Genomic DNA, 15479 nt, shown 5'->3' with positions numbered 1-15479 from the left:
ATCAGCTAAATATTACATTCACTGCATTTCTCTGGGCTGGCCTGTCTTTTTATTATTTCAAATAAAAATATATAAGTTCTTCTTCTATCTAAAATCTTGATTTCCTCATTCAGAAATGAATCCCAAATTATACAGAACTTTGATTTTAATCTTCATTTGGAAGTATTTTTGTGTCCTGGTTGCAGCAAAAAGAGAAAACATTTAGACAAGTAGCAAACAAAGTACAGGTGTAATATGGGTACTATTGACCAAATCTGAAGTTTGTCCCTCAATACTTTTCAAGCTATTGTGTGGGTTTGGATTATGAACTGTCCTCTCAGATGGTCTAGAGGTGCTGGGTGAGAATACTCTATCTATTGGAGAGGAGAATGTTTTAGGGGCAATATGCTCTCAGTATGGACTAGGCTGATGGACATCAGACAACACTGTGGCTAGACACCATCAAAGCTGACACCAGGCAAGTTGTTAGAACTGTTGGGTTTAACTACTCTACTACATGCTTGCACTGTCTTGTAAACACATCTCTATGGTCAGGTCGCAATTAACTGACCATTGTGTCACCTTTTGATGACCAAAAGGGGCAGATACCCTGCAGGCTATATAAACCTCTGCAGAGATGATGCTCCCCCCTTCTTCTTTCTATTCTACCTCTTCTACCTTCTTCTGTGTGTGCTCCATTGTCCTCGGCTGAGCACACATGTGTGAGATGAAATCCAAAGCCATCCTCACACATGGGACCATCCAGAAGTTATTAATATGGACTGGAATATAAACTTATCTGCCTGCAATCTATCAATTGCATGAATCAACATAATTGTAAGTAAAGATTGTATTTTTCATCTTTATGAAGGAGTGATCATTCATTGCTACCAAATGGGATTCTGAACCACGTGCTATTTCTTGCCATGCTAACTCCACTGCAAATTAAGCCAGCTGAACTCTGCTAATACAAATAATATTAATAATAATCAAAATACTCAACAAGAACAACTCCAAGAAGTAGTACAGGATTGGAAGACAGGGAGAAACCTGGCTCATAGTTGCCAAGAGTTGGACATGACACCATGATTGTAAGAACTTTAGAATGTCTGGACAAATGACAACAGACAGGAGGAAGGGAATAGGATGCAAAAGAAAAGGAACTGTGGAAGCAGGTGAAATAGTCAACAGCTAATTAGAAGCTGAATAGTAACAATCCAAGTAGACAGTACCATAATCCAGTACTGCAAAATAGCTTGAAAGTAGTGAGGGACAAACTTCAGATTTGGTCAGTAACATGCTGAGGTCAAAACCAGGAATTCATCAAGCCAGATGCTGAAGTTACTCCCAGCAATGAAAAGTAGACCCTGTGTGGTTTAGACCCTCTTCCGATTTAGCACGCACCTCTGAGACTTTCTCTGCTCTGGGGTTTCCAATGATGAGGCACTGGGGTTGTTTGAAGAGCCAGCATCCTGTCACTTGCTCTCAGGGGGTTTATTTTACTGGAGGGCAGGATTTTTAGATAGGGGAATATGTGCTGTTTCTTCTTGGCACCCATTTAGCTAAAGAAAGATTAGGGCAGGCTAAGGAGAGGCCTGAGAGGATATCTGTTTTGTATTCATTGGTTGTTGATCAGCAGGCACAGCAGCATCAGCCTACATCTTGGAGCTCTGAGGCCATGACGGATACAATGAGAGTTTTCCACATTCAGCTTCATAAAAAGCAGGCTAAGAAAAAGAATTCTCCATTTTTAGAATGATCAGTTCTGACCAACTAAGCTTTGAATGAAATTTGCTTGTTTGTTGTTTTCTATTGGCGATCAGATCCAAGATCAAACAACTCTACTAAGTGCCAAGAAATGAGGGAAAGGAAATGGGTAGAAAACAGATTCAGCTTTTCTACTTTTTTTTAAAATTGTTTATTTAAAGAACTGATCAAACTCCAGCAGCTTCCTTATAACTTTGAAAGGCTTTGTTCCCAGAGCTTTTTCAATTATCTTCTTAACTACACAAGTGGAAACTTCACCATATACAGTACAACCTCCCGACCAAGTGCAAACATTACTCTTTTCTTATTAAGCTGAAGCTGAAATGTTCATTGCCTCTTTCTTTCTTTTTTAAACAGGGATGTGTCCATGAGAGGAGCGGGTGGGGGTGTAGAAACGCAATAATTGTCCCAGCCTTTCAAGATAGAAAATTGTACTGTGAAGAAGAGGAGACCTTTTTCCTTTGTACAAAATTGGAAAAAGGAATGCCTTGAGACTCAATTAACCAGTTTATTTTTAGGTGCTCCAAGGAACTTTTCACCCCACTCCAGCAGATTTGTGCACAACACTTCAGGCTACAAAAGTTGAATTGGATATTCTGCACCCTTTCTCCTAATAGCACACATTGTAAAATCTCCATGATTTCTAGTTTACGTATTGCTTCTGCTGCTGCTTCCTCTTCATTTCCTCCTCTTCATCTTTCTCTGGAAAAGCAGAAGTTTCTTAAAGAGATAGCAAGGTTTGACATGAAAAAGAAGATATTAAATTTTTCATTAAGCTGTCAAGGCCAAAGGCTGTACAGAGCAGGCAGGAAATATAAGAATTCATTGAATTACTCATCCTTCTTCCTTTTAAATAAGATAAGGTGAGCATCTAGATAAGGTAAGAATTTAGATAAGGTCTCCAATATGCAGAAAGATGAAATGTGAGATATAAATCCTACGCTAAGCTTCCTTAGATTTATAGGGACTGGATCCAAGTTGCATCCTAATTCTGTAACTTCTAGAATTTTTAGCCTGGGTGTTTAACTTTGCAGCTCTGAAACCCGTTTTGCAAGTTCCGAACCCTCTTTTCCTCTTCTGATGCTCTAGTAATAGTTGTGCCCATGGTCTAGCAACCTGATACCACAGTGAAATAACAGCCTGCCCCTTGCTCAACATCCTTTTCAATGAAGATGTCAGCAGGGGAAAAGTAGCGGTTACAACATCCTATGGCATTTCCAGAAGGTACTGTTCCTACAAGCATCTTGACAGTGAATTATTTATGGACAACAGAAGGATAGTGTAGCATGCCAAGTTATTAGAGCGAGCTTTGTTAGTCTCTTTGGGTCGGTGCCCCTGTATTATGTGTGTCTGTGTCCCTTGGTGAGAACATATATGCTTTCATATCATCACTGCTTGTACTTGGCTGCCTGGTTGCTCTTGCATAGAGGAACGTCTGGACACATGTGTGGCAAATAAAGCAGCACAGATACTTTGATCGTGCCTTCTAACACATAACTAATCACTCTTGAGTGCACTGAAATCAATGATTTTTGCTTAACTCAGAATCTGATTTCACCCTTTGTGTATTTCATGGCTGAGAAAATTAGAGAAAACTAGGTTCGTGCAAGCTGGTGAGGAAGAAATTAACTGAATGAGGAGTGAGCCATCTACACATGGAACTTTGGAAATGTTTCCTAATACTTCCTTTCTGGAACCATGGCATCCTAATCATGTTTCCTAGGCTACCGTTTTAGTATTTAGTATACTATGCATGGGTGTCAAACTCACTGCGTCATATTGATACCACATGATGTATGACAACTTTTTTGCCTTCGTGAAGCTGGGGTGGGTGTGATCTGGGTGTGATGCATCCAGAGTCCGGACCATGGGCCACCAGTTTGATACCCTTACTCTAGTAGGAGGAGGAGAAAGGATTTCTCTGACATGACAAAATGCAGCCCATCATATTTTTTTTCTGCCTTTAGACAGTTTTTTCATATAACCAATAAAAGCAATGTTTTTTCATGGAGCGTCAATTGTCTTGGCCAGGGAAGGAGATAAAATGCAGCAGGCAATGGAGATAACTTAGAGTTATTACCTTTCTAGATAGTCCATTCTGTTGCAGCAAGAAAAATAGTTGTGAGCATGAAAAAGAGTCATGGTGCTTCTTGATAAAATATGTTCTTGAATGGTGGTTACAGTATTGGACTAAGCCCAAAGAAACCCATGATCAGCAATTGGAACTCACTTGATGACTCTGAACCAGTTAATATCTCTCAATCAGGCAAAAGGAAATGGAGAGTAAAAAAATGGAGGAGAGCCTCAGGGGAGTCCGAGCAGTGGAAAAATGGGTGCTTTACTGACAATGGAAGGTCCGGAGGTGGGGTTTCCCAATGAGGGGAGCCTTCGCCTGGCAATGAATGTCGGGAGGCGGGGCATCCCAGAGGCGGCGATGGGTTCATAAGGTGAAAATAGTTCAGAAGAAGAGGCAAAAAAATCTTAAACCACGGGTTTGTATCTCAAAAAGTATGTATGATGAGGGGTTTGTAAGACGAGGTATCACTGTACTTGGAAACCACTTCTGAGCTTTCTGCTTGAGGTGGGGAAAAATGAAACTCTGATTTTGCATGTTACCAATTAAATAGGTTTGTTGTTATAGAAATGGCTAGTTTATACTATTATGTAAAAGTAAAGAGTTGAGGTTTGATGCTAATGCCTATTCTACTGCACCAAAGGGAGTCAGAAGTCAATGCCTTTTCTTTCTTTTTCATCTTTTCTTTCCTTCACTCTTCTCTTTCCTTTCCCCTTTCCTATTTCTCCCATTATTTACTTTTGTATTTTCTTTGTATGCTATATTATAAACTAATAAAAACTGTTCAAAAATATGTTATAACAGTAACTGGAAATTCTAGGTCTTCGTCATAGACAGGTCACTTTCTGTATTAACCAATACCTCAATTTAAACAATATCCTTTCAAGGTGCCTTTTGTCCCCAGTCGAGGTTCACTTGAGGAGTCTCCTGTCAACTTGAAAGAATACTCTGTTGAGACTTTCATCAACCACAGAGCATTGAGGACTCTTGGATGGACTGTATTGTGGGTTTTCTAATGGGTTTTTTTTGTATAGTTTGGCATTTACATTTTAATTCTTTTTATTAATAGACATTTATTACAAAGACCATCAATATAATAATTATAGTAATAATTTTTAAAAAATTAAAAAATCGTAGCCAATGAGGCTTATCCGAGGCGCGATTATTGCTAATTGAAAATTTTTCCCAATTCTTTTTATTATTGTATCGCATTTCTATATTGTTGTAAGCCGTTCTGCGTACCATGGGATTGGGTGGTATAGAAGTTGAATCAAACAAACAAACAAACAAACAAACAAACAAACAAACAAACAAACAAACAGGCAGACAAACAAATTGCCCCTTAGCACCATATACCTATGTGCAGTGAAGGGCTACCAATTTTTTTACTACCACACTGGGTGTGGCTTATGCAGGATGTCCTCCATTTTCTTTCAACATCTTTCAGTGAAAATTGGGTGCTCTGGGGTGGAGCTCCATTTTTGCTATCTCACTGTGTCCCTCACCCCACATCCGGGCAGTAGCCCACCCCTGCCTATGTGCCAATCTCACAATTCCAAAAGATGACACACAGGAACAAGTACGGTATGTGAACAGGTAAAGGAAGTAGAAAACTGATAGGGAATCCAAGTGCATGAGTCCATGCCCAAGCTCAGTAGACCTACAATGTATCTATATGGGAAGTTAGGCTGAAAATTGAAGCAGACTACGGACAAATATATGAGTATCCCAATGCTCTCATATAATATCTGTACTGTGTGGATTCATTGCTTGTCAATTTGTTTCTAGATACAGTTCAAGGTTCTGTTCACAATTTATTAAGTTCTACATTTATTAAGGGATCCCCACAGAGGAGCTACTCAGATGTACTTTCTACCAAAACATCTGTTTTCTGAAAATTACCCTTAGGCTGATGGAGGAGCCAGTGAAACTAGCAGTGTCCCAGTGGAGCTGCTCATGACTCCATCTTCCATCACATAGGGCAAGATTATCTCATAGGACAAGATAACAGAGTTTACAGGGCACCAATATCTCATTCCTATGGAACTTTAGGAACAGCAACTTCGAAGTAAGTTAAGATGGATAGTGATTAGCTGAGGTTTGAGGAATTTTTGAAAAGATTCTAATTGAGGGGTGTGAATGTGTACAAAATCACCCCGTAGGAAAACTGTTCACTATATTAAAAGGCTGATGTATAGAAACATAGAAGATTGACGGCAGAAAAAGACCTCATGGTCCATCTAGTCTGCCCTTATACTATTTCCTCTATTTTATCTTAGGATGGATATACGTTTATCCCAGCCATGTTTAAATTCAGTTACTGTGGATTTACCAACCACGTCTGCTGGAAGTTTGTTCCAAGGATCTACTACTCTTTCAATAAAATAATATTTTCTCATGTTGCTTTATGATCTTTCCCCCAACTAACTTCAGATTGTGTCGCCTTGTTCTTGCGTTTTAGTTCTTGTGTTCTTTTAGTTCCTTTAGAATTACACAGAAAATATCAGGGAAAAATTGCATCCTATCTGAAGCTGAGATATCAAATATCTCATTATACCACCCCATAAATTCAAGTTAAAATCACCCTTCAGCTTCCTTTGACTCAAAGAGATGATCAAAAAGTCATTTAATTCATAAGATTCAGTAAAAGTTTGCTTGGCTTTTTATCTCTAGAATTGAGAAAAGAATTAAAATTAATCTAGCTAATATTAACTTTTGCTTAAGACTGGCTAAACATAAACGCAGAGTTTGACACATGCACCCTTTGCAGTTTTTGTCTCCCAATAATGCTTTAGATGAAGCATTTCAAATAAGGATTTAATGGAGACTCAGTAGAGAGAGTTATTTTATAATAAGGAGATCATAGGGGGTTATTGAAAACATATTTAGTGAGGTTTAACAGGACTGTAAATAGGTATGCAGAAACTGAAGCCTAACTATAGAAACCTACCATATATCATCTTAATGGAGCACTGGTATTTAATAACACAATTATGAAAATTATGGAAAGACAGTTGCATGGACTGGCCAACTTTATTCTCAGCTGGAAGAGGTGGGTTATTTAACCATTGCAAAGGGATGAGTACAATGGTTACCCAAGTAAACAACCACTTTTGCTTCAACAACCAGATGGTCTTTGTTCTTTATATGGCTGGTTATGATCAATCAACTCTTCCCTTTGCAGAATATTTCAATTAATGGTTAATTGGCTTGTGAAATTGGTCCAGCTAATTGGAGACAGATCTAATCTACCTTTAAGCCACTACTTTTGCAGATCTAAAAAATAACATTTATTGTTTAAAACTCAGTGACAAAAATAATGGTTGTAAAAGTCTACAAATGCCTTAGATGTTTTTGGAACAATACAAAATAGAAGTCACAGCAAAATGGGCCAGTCCTTAATGGGGCTGTTTATAGATGCTGCCTTTTGCCTCCCTAGTGGTAAATTGATGTCTCCTGTGGGGACTACCTGTGGACAGAGGTCAGCAATAGAAACATAGAAACATAGAAGACTGACGGCAGAAAAAGACCTCATGGTCCATCTAGTCTGCCCTTATACTATTTCCTGTATTTTATCTTACAATGGATATATGTTTATCCCAGGCATGTTTAAATTCGGTTACTGTGGAAGTTTGTTCCAAGGATCTACTACTCTTTCAGTAAAATAATATTTTCTCATGTTGCCTTTGATCTTTCCCCCAACTAACTTCAGATTGTGTCCCCTTGTTCTTGTGTTCACTTTCCTATTAAAAACACTTCCCCCCTGAACCCTATTTAACCCTTTAACATATTTAAATGTTTCGATCATGTCCCCCCTTTTCCTTCTGTCTTCCAGACTATACAGATTGAGTTCATTAAGTCTTTCCTGATACATTTTATACTTAAGACCTTCCAGCATTCTTGTAGCCCGTCTTTGGACCCGTTCAATTTTGTCAATATCTTTTTGTAGGTGAGGTCTCCAGAACTGAACATAGTACTCCAAATGTGGTCTCACCAGCGCTCTATATAAGGGGATCACAATCTCCCTCTTCCTGCTTGTTAAACCTCTATCTATGCAGCCAAGCATCCTACTTGCCTTTCCTACCGCCCGACCACACTGCTCACCCATTTTGAGACTGTCAGAAATCACTACCCCTAAATCCTTCTCTTCTGAAGTTTTTGCTAACACAGAACTGCCAATGCAATACTCAGATTGAGGATTCCTTTTCCCCAAGTGCATTATTTTACATTTGGAAACATTAAACTGCAGTTTCCATTGCTTTGACCATTTATCTAGTAACGCTAAATCATTTACCATATTACAGACCCCTCCAGGAATATCAACCCTATTGCACACTTTAGAGTCATCGGCAAATAGGCAAACCTTCCCTACCAAACCTTCCCCTATATCACTCACAAACATATTAAAAAGAATAGGACCCAGAACAGACCCTTGTGGCACACCGCTTGTAACCTGTCTCTGCTCAGAATACTCTCCATTAACAATAACTCTCTGATGTCTATGCTTCAGCCAGCTTGAAATCCACTGAACTAGCCAGGGATTAAGTCCAATCTTCACTAATTTATCTATCAGCTCTTTATGTCGAACCGTATCAAAGGCTTTGCTGAAGTCCAGATAGGCAATATCCACGGCACCACCTTGATCCAACACCTTTGTGACATAGTCAAAGAACTCAATGAGATTAGTCTGACACGATTTGCCTTCAGTAAAGCCATGCTGATTTGGGTCCAATAAGTTATTGTTTTTTAGATGCTGATTTATCCTCTTTTTGAGTAGAGTCTCCATCATTTTAACTACAACTGATGTCAAGCTAACTGGCCTGTAGTTACCAGCTTCTTCTCTACTGCCCTTCTTGTGGATAGGCACAACACTGGCCATTCTCATAAAAGCAATACTTTTATCTAGAATTATGCTATCTTGATGCGTCAATCGTGCAGAAGAATTGGCAGTGGGGAAAATTATATAAAAAATAGCAGTCGAGAATTTCAGGTTTTACCTATTTTACATGACCTCTAATGGTTGCAGTGGGCTAAGATACTAGGAAAGATTGTCCTTGTAGAGTTTGAAATAATAGAATATACTTATAGTTCAGGTTTTAGATTTTGGCAGTAGCTTGTTTCAAAGTATCTGAACGTTTCATTACCAGAAACACCATAACCAGGATTTTCTTGTGCTATTGTCCTTAGCTGATAAATGTCTTGTGTAGCACTGTGGTCAGTTGGTCTTCCAATTATTTATTGATTGATTGATTGGCTAATTGATTGATTGATTGATTGATTTTGTCCATTACACAATGAGGGTTATAGTGGGTATACATATAGTAAATACATAATGAAGGTTATACAGGATATACTCATAGAAAAATATATCTAAGAAAGAATAGAAGAGAACATATAGGAATAAAACATATCAATGAAAGAATAGAAGAAATATAAGAAAAGAAGAATGGTATAGAAGATATAGGAGAGCAATAGGACAGGGGACAGAAGGCACTCTAGTGCACCTATACACACCCCTTGGTTGTTCATTTGGCACTAAATTTAAATTCTGGGCAGCTGATTATTTCTTTGTTGGTTGATTGGTTGTTCATTTGGAGCTATATTGGTTGGCAGGTGTTGGCATGGTTAATGATTTTTGTTCCTTACCAGTCCAACTGGTATTATCAATGTGGTTTGAAATCTAGAACCTGGAACTTCTCCTGAGTAGGACTACTTTCTTGAGAAGCATGCATAGTTTTGCTTCTTTTACTGCCAATCCTCTTTTAAAGGTTTACTGTCTGAAGATTAGCAGGGCAGAATCAAGGGAATTCCATATTGGTATCTTTGCAGTCCCTTCTGGCTCTGTATTTTGCTTTTGAAAGTTCTACTCTGAGAGTTAGACTAACTAGTCTTGCTAATGAAAGAGAAGCTGGGGAGCTCTTGTCCAACGTTTTCCATGGTGTGTTTGGATCTTACAGACATTGGTCTTTCCACTATATGGAAGAAACAGTTTGGTGTATCAGAAAAGAAAGTGGGTGTGTGAAGATCTGATACCAGATTTCTTTATCCAAGCCAGGGGTCTTCAAAGATTTTACCAGAATTCTCCAGCCAGCATAGCTGGGTGGAGCTGATGTCCACAAGTCTGGGAGTTGAAGTCCACAAGTCTTAAAGTTGCCATGTTTGAGTATCTCTGATCTAAGCCCTGTCTTTAATCTCAGAAGAAGATTCCCAGGAATCCTACAGCATATGGGACATTGTTCAAGGCACTGTAAGATATCGATTTTAATCATATAAATTGTTTTATAGGATTTTTCTACCCTTTATACTATGTTTACCATTCATTCATTCATTCATTCATTCATTCATTCATTCAATCAATCAATCATTTATTCATTCATTCATTTGATTTATATGCCACCCCTTTCCGAGGACTCAGGGCGGCTTACAACATATAAAAAAACAATACAATATAGTAGTCTAAATGCAATTAATTTAAAACTGATTATGCTAAACTATAATCCCAATTTTATTAAAAAAAACAATTATTCCCACTCAGACAACAACCATGTGTGACATTCATGGGCCATGGGGCTAGAGTCTAATTGTCCCAAGCTAGGTGGCATAGATGAGTCTTAAAACTCTTGCGGAACGTGCGAAGGGTAGGGGAAGTACGAATCTCCAGAGGGAGCTGATTCCAGAGGGCCGGAGCCCCCACAGAGAAGGCTCTTTCCCTGGGTCTCACCAAGTGACATTAACTAGTTGATAGGACCTGGAGAAGGCTGACTCTGTAGCCCCTGACCGCCTGTTGGGACACATATGTCCATCTGTGAAAGCCATCAGCTTGCCATATAGTATATTAGTTGCAATGGTAAAAATAATGAAGGTAAAAAAGCTTATCAAGGTTCACTGCCTGCCTGCTTTTTTCTGCCAGGTTGGAAGCTGTACAGAAAGTGAAATGTTTAGTGTGAGAACTTTGGAATTCATGGCCAAGTTTTCATGCATCTGCTGAAGGGGCTTCCTTAACACTTGGCAATCTTCCTAAACCCCAATAACTTCAGTTGGCTTTGGAGCTGTTATTGTGTAGTTTTGCTATTGGAAGATGACCCTGCTCATTTTTAATGGTTCCCTCAGTAAAAAGAATTCTAGTGTGCCTGCATTTTTATGAAAATGGAACAAAGCATGGCACGCAGAATTCAATCTCCCATTGGAGATAAAGCATTCTCATTTACCAGCTCAGAAAATCAATATCTGTGATTTGATATCAGCATTTAGATTCACTTAACTCTTTTCTATCACAGAAGCATGTAGAGAATGGGGTGTTTTATTTAATATTGCAAAATTTGTGTGGACTGGGGCAAGAATATTGCATTTTTCCAATCAAGGAATTAATTTCTTCTGTTTGGCATGCACATCCCATACAGAGCATGGTGTTTTCCTTGAATATGCTATCAAACACATTTACACACAGCCCAGTTCATGACTGGAAATCAAGTAATACCAATGAAATCCTATACTGAGTTACCTGATATTCCTTATCGTTTTAGGCATTGTCTATCTACTGCAGGATGAAGGCCCCGCTAAATATAGAGAGATTTATTTCTGCGTAGAAATCATTAGAAATAAATGGGAAAATAATTTACCTTGCAGATTATGAGGAACATGTGAAATATATATAAAGTATATGTTTCACTTGAAGAAGAAATGATTGTGGGGAAAATATAATAAATTACTCTTATTCAAAACTGTTTTAGGAGAGGACCAGTGATGGGCTCCTATGGGTACGGTCAGTTATGTAGAACTGGTAGAAAAAAATATGATTTTTTTTTCTTTTTCCCCCTTCTGGGCTCTGGGTATGATAGATAGATAGATAGATAGATAGATAGATAGATAGATAGATAGATAGATAGATAGATAGATAGATAGATAGATAACAGGCTTTCAACAGAGGCTGCAAGATATAATGTGTCCCATCTTTTCTAATCTTGGTCTACCAACATCTCTGGCATTCTGCCACAGTTTTGAAAGAACAAAGCTGTTTTAGTCCCTAGCAAAGTGAAGGGTTGGGGTAATCTCACTCCCTATGTGACTCAATGCGCACATCTTTTCCTTATGGGATTGTGTATGGACTGTCTGGCTCGAGCATCTGCTTTGTGCATTGTGTGTTGTGAATTTCTGAGCCTGTCTGGCTGACAAGGAGAATATATTCATAGTTCACATGCATGAATGTTATTCATATAAGAAGGGAAACACAATGCAAGCAGAGAAGAAAAATATAATAACAGAGCATGGAACATTCTCTGCAGAGAAAGTTGTTTCCTTTTATATAAGAACATCTCAGTGAGGAACAAAATATACCCCCCACCCTTTCTCTCATCTGTATATTATCATACACACACAAAAAAATGTTTGCTTGTGTGTTGGAGGTTCTAGCCTAGAAACCAGAAAGTTGAGTTCTAATTCATAGAAACATAGAAGACAGACGGCAGACAAAGACCTCCTGGTCCACCTAGTCTACCCTTATACTATTCTCTGTATTTTATCTTAGGATGGATATATGTTTATCCCAGGCATGTTTAAATTCAGTTACTGTGGATTTACCAACCATGTCTGTGTTGTGGCTGGCTCTGGCCTAGCTTCTGCCCCAAAGAATGTGGAGGTGGATGCAAGGGAAACATCAACATGTTATAGGCCTGTTTTATTGCCGACAGAGTTAGGTAGTGCAGTTTCCTCAGATGAAGAAGAAGGTGGGGGTGACTTGGAAGAGGGGGGCTTGGCACACAGCCCAGGAAGCCAATCTCCATTATCTTCTGTCAATTCGGATGAGGACGTGTTAGACCCACGCATGCACTCACGTTGCTTATGATCTTTCCTCCAACTAACCTCAGATTGTGCCCCCTTGTTCTTGTGTTCACTTTCCTATTAAAAACACTTCCCTTCTGAATGCAATTCCTCCTTAGACTTGAAACCACCTAGGTGACTCTGGGCCAGCCATTGTCTCTCAGTCCAACCTACCTCAAGGATTGCTGTAAAGAAAATAGGAGAAGGAAAAAACATTAGGTATTGCATATACAGTGATACCTCGTCTTACGAACCCCTCATCATACAAACTTTTTGAGATACGAACCCGGGGTTTAAGATTTTTTTGCCTCTTCTTCCAAACTATTTTCACCTTACGAACCCACCACCGCCTCTAGGATGCCCCGCCTCCAAACTTCCGTTGCCAGCCGAAGCGCCCGTTTTCGCGCTGGTGGATTCCCCTGCTGGGATTCCCCTGCAGCATTGCAAAAATGCAGAAGTCTGGAGGTGGGGTTTCCCATGGAGGGGAGCCTCAGTGAAAATGGGTGCTGCGGCTGGCAAAAGGGGTGAATTTTGGGCTTGCACAAATTAATCGCTTTTCCATTGATTCCTATGGGAAACATTGTTTCATCTTACGAACTTTTCACCTTACGAACCTCATCCTGGAACCAATTAATTTCGTAAGACAAGTTATCACTCTATAATATATTTAAAAGGTAGAATAAATATCTAAGAACACAAAAAATGACAAGCAATATAGTCCAATTTCTGCACATAGTCAGTCAGCAAGTAATTAGTATGCTTGAAATGTTTATATAAGATCAGAACAAGAGGTGTTTTTCCTAAAATTTACCAAATAACATAGTGGTTATCCAAATAATAACTTCCATTAGGCATTGATTCTCAAATAGTGGGGCGGGCCCCCATGGAGGATGCAGAGCGATGCTTAGGGGGTGCATGACCCTGGGGAAAAGGGTTTTTGATGTGTGTCCTACCTGACACTTGCACTGATATGTCCATCATGTTCCTCAACATTTTGTCCAGGGGAGCCCATTCTAAAAGGAAACATCTTGCGAGTTCAATCAAACTTCTCAAACTTGTGAGACTTTTTCTTTTAGAATGGGCTGTCCTGAGCACAACACTGAGGAATGCAACAGAGATACTGGTACAAGTGCCAGATAGGATGTGCACCTTGCGGTGGTGTGCAATTTGGAATGGCAGGTCAATGGCAGGCTGTGATGCAGTCTTGGCAGAGAGTTGTGGGGGACACAAAATGTTTACTTCTTCCTGGGGGGAGCATAACAAAAAATAATTGAGAAGCGCTGCATTAATGGATGTTCATATATGATGTAAAATGAGAAAGAAAGACCACTTCTCGTCTTTTGGAGAATAAGCGTATCAGCTAGAAACTAAAAATGCCCAATTAAACAATCTATTGCTTGAAACAATATACTCAACAGAGAATTTAGCATCGTGCATGGTGTTGTGTGTTTGTTGTCTCCTGCTGATTAACCTATTGTCAGCAAGAGCAGGCTTGAGTTTGTTGTAAAGAGCTGTTTCATTTATGGGGATTATATCCTTTATTAAAATCTACTGTCTTTTGCCTGTCTCATTCTATCGATAAAAGAGCCCTACGAATATGAAAACATTTGTTTTCAATAAATGTGAGCTAACTCCAATTTGTAAAGGGAATTCATTCCTGGGACTTGGCTACAAGGTGAAACATGATACACTATTTTTGTTGTCCAAGCTGCTTCTGGGCTTACTTGCAGCACCGATTGCCTTATGGTCTGAATGGGCAACCCTCCCTTTATGAAGGGCAGAAACAAAGAATGTCATTTGCTGGAGAGACGGAGTAACGACACGGACACCAGAGCTGGATTTAAAATTGGGTCATTTTTATTAACATAAATTTGCATAATTTATTCAAATAATATTGCATAAATTTGCATAAACAACTATGACCCGGAACTGGACCTGCAGGGTCAAACAAATACTTCCGGGGCGGAAATGACGTATGCCAGTAAACATTCCTGGGCAACTCATGGGCGTATCTCGATGCAAGGTCCAGGTGAGGGCCAGGCCGTCACCTGTGACCTTTTCTGCCATGCTGTGCATGAGGGGGGTCCCACCGGCTAACCCGAATCGGGGAATTAAAGGTGTAGGACCCAAAGACAGGTTCCCCCCAGCTGCTCAGGCAGAAACTCCCTCCATGAGCTTGCGGAGAACCTGTCAATCATCCCCAAAGATGCCCAAGGGAGAACGCGCGGTTGCTAAACCACCCAATTTTCCGCCCCTAACCTGCCTACCCAAATGACCAAAGGTAAGCCAATTAACCTAATTAATGCAAGCACCCCCTAACCGCACAGCCATCACCCCAGTGTGGAATGGGCGAAAAAACAGCCCAGCTAAGAGGCAGAACTGCAAAAAATTCCCATTCGGCCCCCTAAGGGCGACCCCGAAGCACACTGCAAAATAGTGGAGGGCGGGCGGGTGTCTGCTACAGTAGACCGGTCCGGGCGAAAAGGAAGAGCCTCGGGCCTGCTCGCCCTTATATAGGGCAAGCAGGCCCCGCCCGGACCAATCAGGGCCTCAGCCAATCAGGCCCTGCTCTCCCGAGCGAAGTCTCGCATCGCGAGACTTCGCCCGGGATCCAAGATGGCGGCCGCCATGAGGGACCGTGTCTCCCGGTCCCTCCAGCAAAGCCTGCCTGCCGGGTAAGTCCGGCGCTGCCCTTGCTGGAGAGACGGAGTAACGACACGGACACCAGAGCTGGATTTAAAATTGGGTCATTTTTATTAACATAAATTTGCATAATTTATTCAAATAATATTGCATAAATTTGCATAAACAACTATGACCCGGAACTGGACCTGCAGGGTCA

The 15479-nt window shown here is 40.0% G+C and overlaps 1 non-coding gene across 1 annotated transcript; it reads left to right on the top strand.

The window, feature by feature from the left end:
- Window positions 1-4931: 4931 nt before the first annotated feature.
- LOC139163307 (U4 spliceosomal RNA) lies at window positions 4932-5073 on the top strand. Its single transcript, XR_011558462.1, has one exon. It is a non-coding gene; the product is annotated as a U4 spliceosomal RNA (small nuclear RNA).
- Window positions 5074-15479: the final 10406 nt, after the last annotated feature.

Source organism: Erythrolamprus reginae, chromosome 2 (assembly GCF_031021105.1).
Source record: "Erythrolamprus reginae isolate rEryReg1 chromosome 2, rEryReg1.hap1, whole genome shotgun sequence".
Lineage (NCBI taxonomy): Eukaryota > Metazoa > Chordata > Lepidosauria > Squamata > Dipsadidae > Erythrolamprus > Erythrolamprus reginae.
The sequence above is the reverse complement of the archived record's forward strand: the minus strand, read 5'-3'. Positions and strand labels throughout refer to the sequence as shown.